This window comes from Candoia aspera, chromosome 3 (assembly GCF_035149785.1).
Source record: "Candoia aspera isolate rCanAsp1 chromosome 3, rCanAsp1.hap2, whole genome shotgun sequence".
In the NCBI taxonomy this organism is placed as follows: Eukaryota; Metazoa; Chordata; class Lepidosauria; order Squamata; family Boidae; genus Candoia; species Candoia aspera.
In genome coordinates, this window is record NC_086155.1 from 111,383,416 (window position 1) to 111,390,565 (window position 7,150).

The window sequence follows — 7,150 nt, forward strand, 5'->3', positions numbered from 1 at the left end:
AAGATGACATGTGAAACGTTACAATGTTAACAGGACATTGAAATGGGTTACATGACATATTGCCCCCTCCCCAAATGAATGTTATGGAGAAGGTTTGTCAGGATAGGCAGAGTGAAATTGGGCTACAAGACGAGGGGAGAGTACGTCTGTAGCAGCGACCCATTCAGGATGAGGGAAATGTTTCCAACGAACGAGGTACTGCAAAGTGGAGCGCTGGCGGCGAGAGTCCAGGATGGATGTCACTTCGAAATGTTGCTGGTTGTCGATCATGAGCGGAGGTGGTGGAACGGGTTGGGGATGCCAGCGGTCCGACGGTAGGTAGGGCTTGAGTAAGCTACAATGGAAAACAGGATGTAAACGTTTGAGGTTGTGAGGCAAAGCAAGTTTAAAAGTAACAGGGTTAATTTGTGTGATAATTGGAAAAGGTCCCACGAACTTAGGGCCAAGTTTTTTGGAGGGTTGTGGGGATTTGAGAAATTTAGTTGACAAGTAGACTTTATCTCCGACAGTAAAAGGTGGTTCTGGGGAACGCTTTGCATCGGCATGGCGTTTGTAAGTAGCCTGGGCATGGAGGAGAGCTTGTTGAATGTTAAGCCATGAGTGTTTGAGAGAGTCAGCCCAGTCAGTAAGGGAAGCTGGTAGCGGTTGTGGATGGGGTAGTTCAGGAATAGGAACGAAATCGCGTCCAAAAACTGTTTTAAAAGGAACTTGACCAGTGCTTTGATGAACGGCATTGTTATAGGCGACCTCTGCAAACGGGAGTAGGTCGACCCAATTGTCCTGTTGGTAATTAACAAAAGCCCTGAGATATTGTTCCAGTGTAGAGTTAACCGCCTCTGTAGATCCGTCCGTTTCCAGATGCCACGCGGTGGAGAGTGACTGTTTGGTGCCCAGAAGTTTCAAAAATGCCCGCCAGAATTGTGACGTAAATTGTGTGCCTCTGTCACTCACCAGACAGGCGGGGATACTGTGGAGGTGGTACACGTGGATGAGGAAGAGGCGGGCCAGCTGTTGTGCGGTGGGGATAGAAGCGCATGGGATGAAGTGAGCTTGCTTCGAGAAAAAATCTTTGACCACCCAAATGACTGTTTTGCGTTGACTAGGGGGTAGATCAATGATAAAGTCCATGGATATGTCCTGCCAGGGGACAGATGGGGTGGCGACGGGTTGAAGAAGACCTTGGGGTTTGCCCGTTTTGCGCTTTGTTGCTGCACAAACAGGGCAAGCGGTGACATAAGCTTTAAGGTCTTTAAGCAAGGTTGGCCACCAGAATTGCCGGCGAACCAGGTGAAGAGTTTTTAAATAGCCAAAATGTCCAGCCAGCTTGTCATCGTGGCAGCACTGGAGTATGGTTTTTCGCATAGCATCTGGTACATAGAGACGATCGTTGTGCCAGGCAAGATCGTCGGTGAAAGTTAGACTGTCTCGATTGGTTTGTAACCAAGTATCTGTTTTAAGGTGGAGAAGCAACTGTTGTTGCAAATCGGATGGAATTGACAAGTGTGGCGAGTGGCTGGGAGGCGGAGCGGCTGGAGGTTGCATTGACTGCGCTCGCGTCTGACTTCGCGTCACCGCTGCCAAACTTAATTGTTTGTCGGTCCAGACGGTGCCTTGGACCGTTGGCCCTGGGCCAGCATCTTGGGGTCGGCGGGAGAGTGCATCAGCCAAAAAGTTTTTCTTGCCTGGTATGAATTTAAGGGTGAAGTCAAAGCGGCTGAAAAACTCAGCCCAGCGCAGCTGTTTGGGGCTGAGTTTGCGACTGGTGCTTAGAGCCTCCAGGTTTTTATGGTCAGTCCAGACTTCAAAAGGGTTGGAAGTGCCTTCCAATAGGTGTCGCCACGTTTCTAAAGCCGTTTTTACAGCAAAAGCCTCTTTTTCCCAAACATGCCATCTCCTCTCAGTTTCAGTGAATTTGCGAGAGAGGTAAGCACAGGGTTTTAAGGCGCCAGAGTGGTCAGATTGTAGCAAGAGTGCTCCTATGGAGAAATCAGAAGCATCTACTTGTACAACGAATGGTTTAGAGGGGTCTGGATGCTGTAAAATTGGCTCTGTGGTAAAGATTTGTTTGAGCGCTTCGAACGCCTGCTGACAGGTTGGAGTCCATTTAAGGAGCGCTCCTGGGTTCTTTGAACGTCGCGTATCCCCCTGTCCTTTGGTTTTTAACAGTTCAGTAAGGGGGAGGGCGATTTCAGCAAAATTTTGGGCGAATGCCCGATAAAAATTAGCGAATCCGAGGAAACTTTGTAATTGTCTCCTGGTACGGGGAGGCTCCCATGCCACAATAGCTTCTACTTTTGCAGGGTCCATTTCAATGCCCTTAGCTGAAATTCTATAGCCTAGATAATCAATTTGTGACTGATGAAAGGCACATTTTGACAGTTTAGCGTACAACTCTGCTTTTTTCAATTTAGCCAGTACCTGACGCACCAAGTGGATATGTTCTGACATGGTTTCAGTATAAATCAATACATCATCCAAATATACCAGTACCCCTTTAAATAGGTGGTCATGCAAGACCTCATTGATTAGTTGCATAAAAACCCCAGGTGCTCCCGACAAACCAAAGGGTAAGACTTTGTACTGGAAAGCCCCGAGAGGACAGTTAAATGCTGTTTTCCACTCATCCCCTTCCCTTATGCGAATACGAAAATAGGCTTCTCTCAAATCCAGTTTTGAGAAGATTTTGCCTCTGGCCAGATGTGATAACATATCTTTGATCAGGGGCAAAGGATATTTATTTAATATTGAGACTGCATTGAGCCCGCGGAAATCGGTACAAAGCCTCAATGACCCATCCTTTTTTGGCCTGAATAGGACAGGGGCTCCCACCGGGGAGTTAGCAGGCTCAATGAAACCCCTAGCTAGGTTTTTGTCAATGAACTCCCTTAGCGTAGTGAGCTCTTTGGGAGACATGGGGTATATTTTTGGGTGAGGCAATTTTACGTTTGGTAAGAATTCAATGGCACAGTCCGTTTTTCGGTGGGGTGGCAAGCGATCTGCTTCCTTTTCCCCAAATACCTCAGCAAGATCCTGATACTGATTGGGTAGTCCCTCAAGAGGTTGAAGCGTTTGTACAGTAGTATACGCTACCCCTCCACCCTCCATGTCTTCCAGTAGGTCCTTTTCGGGTACTTTGTAAAATCCATCCGCAAAAGTCACAGTTCTATGTAGCCAGTTGATAAAAGGATTTTGTTGCACAAACCAGGGCATCCCCAAGATAACCAGAGGACCCCCCACTGGAGCTACAACAAATGGCAGCTTTTCCTGATGGGAGCCCATCTGCAAGGCGACCAGTCCCGTGGAATGATTGACTGCTTTCCCTCCCGCCATAGTTCCATCCAATTGGGTGAAGATCATAGGTCTTGGTAAAGGAAACGTGGGCAGTTCCAGAGCCGCTACGACATCAGGGTGCATAAGGGAATGGGAGCAGCCCGAGTCTAGCATGGCCCAAACTTCCACAGTTTTGGTTTTTGAGCCCAGTCTAACTTTAACAGTCAGTGTAGGGAAGTTTCCACTCACCGAATCGTGGTTACGCCCGGTCTCTTCCACCTGCCCTAGGGCGCCCTTCAGGGCAGGTGGTAGGCTTTTCCCGCCGGCTGCTCAAATTGCAACTCTTCTTCCTCTTCTCCGAAGGGTAGTTCTGGGGGGTCCAGTTCTGCGACGGCAGCTTTCAGTTTCCGCGGTAGAGCAGGAGCAGGCGACTTTACTGCAGGTTTCGTCTGTCGTTCTTCTGGACGGCGTCTGGGGCATGACGTGGCTCGATGCCCCTCTTTCCCACATCTCAGGCGCTGACCTTTGGAGAACCGTCGTTCCCTTTCCTCTTCCCAGGTTTTTGGTTTGGGGCGGCTGGCAAGTCCAGTTGTGTGCGCTCCTCTAGCAAGTCGGGATTGTCTAAGCTCTTTGGTATGGGCATAGGTTTGCAGGGCATTTTCTGCGCTGCCCGCCAACTGAATCCACCCGTATAGCATTTTAGGATCGTCTCTTCCTAGTGTCCAACGAAGGATTTCTGGTTCTAGCCCCTGCTTAAACATTTCAATTAAAGTTGGCTCAGACCAGTCTTCTACTTTCCCTGATAAAGCTTTAAATTCCAGCGCATAATTGGCAACTGAGAGGGACCCTTGGTAGAGCTTCCTCAGGGCATTTTTAGCTGTTTCTTGGGCTAGAGGGTCTTCGAAATGCTGTTTAAGTGCCCACAAAAAGTCATCAAAGTCCTCTAACTCAGTTGCCTCGGTCTGGCACAGTTGCACATACCAATCAGCTGCCCTTCCTCTCAGTTTGTTGGCAATGAAATTGATTTTGCCATGTTCTGACCGAAAGTTCCGGCCCCAATCCTCCATATAATGCTTAGCATTAGTGAAAAAGAAGGAGAGCGTAGTGGGATCCCCATCGAACTTCACTCCAAACGGTAGGAAGTTTCTTACCGGCTCAGCTGGCTGTGGCGGTTCCGCAAATGTCAGCGTACGCCGAGCCCCCATGGGTGGTCGATCCCTAGGAGGTCTTGCCTCTCGCCCCCCCACCTGATGGGCTGATCGAGTCTTGCTTCTCCCCCTGGGTGGCAGGGTGCTATGCCTTGGGTACTGTGACGGCTCTTCCTCCCAATCTTCCGGGGTGGGCTCTGCACCCCTGGGGAGATCCTTAAGGATTGTCACTATTAGATCCATTTTGTCCTCTAATGCTCTCATACGAGCAGGAGTGACTGGCTCTTCCAGGGGTTGGTTGGTTACCACCACCCTCGGTGACAAGGGAATTTCGGGCTCCCAGGATAGTTGTGGAGACCCCCTCCCAGGTGCTCTTTCCATTACAGTTTTGTGTTCACTCCTGAGGCTCTCCTGCATGGATATCAGCAACTCATCTAATTGGACATCCCGCATCTCCCGACGTGCCGCTCTTTGCGCTCTCGAGGTTAGAGCTGGCCAGATCCTTGCCGCCTCCTGCTCCTCCTCACTCCCTTCACTTGCGCGAAGCTGATGGTCGGTCATCGCTAGCGTTCCCTCTTATCCAACGTTTGGATGGGGCTAGCGGAAGATAGTTGAAATGATTCTCAGCTTTATGTAATGGTTGCCTAATCCCAAATACTCAGTCTCACAAGCTCGGGCTTAAAGATAACTGATTTATTAAAGGAATAGTATGCAAATACAGAGAAAGCTGAGAATGAGCAAAAGCGCGCCAAATACAAACTTAAAAGCATTGCCTGTGAGCAAGTTCCGCCCCCATCCCTCGTCAGTGCGCACCCCCTCCCAGGTGCTAGGAAACGTTAGACGCGCCTGGGAAAGTAACCTTGAGCAGGAGCGCAAACTCAAACATACATTCCAAGCCCTCAAAACAACGGAGGGCGGAGGAATGGAAAAACCCGGGATGGGTAAAGAAACATGGAACAGAAGATGACATGTGAAACGTTACAATGTTAACAGGACATTGAAATGGGTTACATGACATATGGTCTTTGACTGAGAAGGAAGCTTGAATTCTGAAAGTTGAGTTCTGCATTCGCAAGAAAAGGCCACATCTGGGCGCTCTGCATGGTATTGCACGAAACGAGATGAGTGTCCTGGACTGCATTTCGATGTCAATTCTGAACTCTCATGGGACTGCAAAAAGAACGGTCGAGTTAACTTTCCCCTTGTTTCTACTTTGGCTATAGTCCATTCTGGACAAGGTGGGAAAGCAGCCGTTTTTCCAATATCTTCTTTGCATTGCTCTTCAGAGAGAGAGAGATTCATGAAAACACAGAGTTTTCTACTTTCTCCTTGGCAGATAGAAGCTGAATCACCAGCTGCCGATCAACTATGGTCTTTGTCTGAGCGGGAAACTCGCGTTCCAAAGCTTGCGTTCTACATTGGATTGCATAGGCCGGATAGGAATTGGGAATACGGGGCCTCTGTATGATGTTGGGCAAAACGAGATGAGTGTCCTACGCTGCCCTTCGATGGCAATTCTGAACTCTCATGGGACTGCTAAAAGAACGGTCGAGTCAACTTTCCCCTTGTTTGTACTTTTTCTATGCACTCCATCACGGACAAGGTGGGAAAATTGTGATTTTTCTCATTTGGTCTTTGCATTTCTCTTCAGAGAGAGAGAGAGTCATGAAAGCAGAGTTTTCTAGGTTCTCCTTGCCACATAGAAGATGAATCACCAGCTGCTTTTCAACTACGTTCTTAGAGCGGGAAACTCTTGTTTTAAAAGTTGACTTCTACCTTCGCTCCACTAGGCGAGATAGGAATTGGTCATAAGGGCCCTCTGTATGATGTTGCACAAAACGAGATGAGTGACGTGGACTGCATTTCGATGTCAATTCTCAACTCTCGTGGGACTGCTAACAGAACGCTCTAGTTAACTTTCTAGTTAACATTGGTTCTTCGCATTTCTCTTAAGACAGAGAGATTCACGAAAACACATTGTTTCTTAGTTTCTCCTTGCATGGTAGGAGATGAATCAGTAGCTGCTTAACAACTATGTTCTAAGAGCGGGAAACTCTGGTTTTAAGCGTTGAGTTCTACATTCGCTCCAATAGGCCGCATAGGAAGTGATAATATGGGGCCTCTGTATGACGTTGCACGAAACTAGATGTGTGTCCTAGACTGCATTTCAGTGTCAATTCTGACTCTCATGGGACTGCTAAAAGAACGCTCTAGTTAACATTCCTCTTGTTTCTACTATTGCTATGCTCTCCCTTCTTGGCAGTGTGGGAAAATAGCGATTTTTCCTTGTTGTTCTTTCGATTTCTTTTCACAGTCCAAGAGATTCATACAAACACATGGTTTTCTAGTTTCTGCTTTCCACATAGAAGATGAATCCCTGGCTGTTTTGCAGCTATGGTCTTTGACTGAGAAGGAAGCTTGAATTCTGAAAGTTGAGTTCTGCATTCGCAAGAAAAGGCCACATCTGGGCGCTCTGCATGGTATTGCACGAAACGAGATGAGTGTCCTGGACTGCATTTCGATGTCAATTCTGAACTCTCATGGGACTGCTAAAAGAACGGTCGAGTTAACTTTCCCCTTGTTTCTACTTTGGCTATAGTCCATTCTGGACAAGGTGGGAAAGCAGCCGTTTTTCCAATATCTTCTTTGCATTGCTCTTCAGAGAGAGAGAGATTCATGAAAACACAGAGTTTTCTACTTTCTCCTTGGCAGATAGAAGCTGAATCACCAGC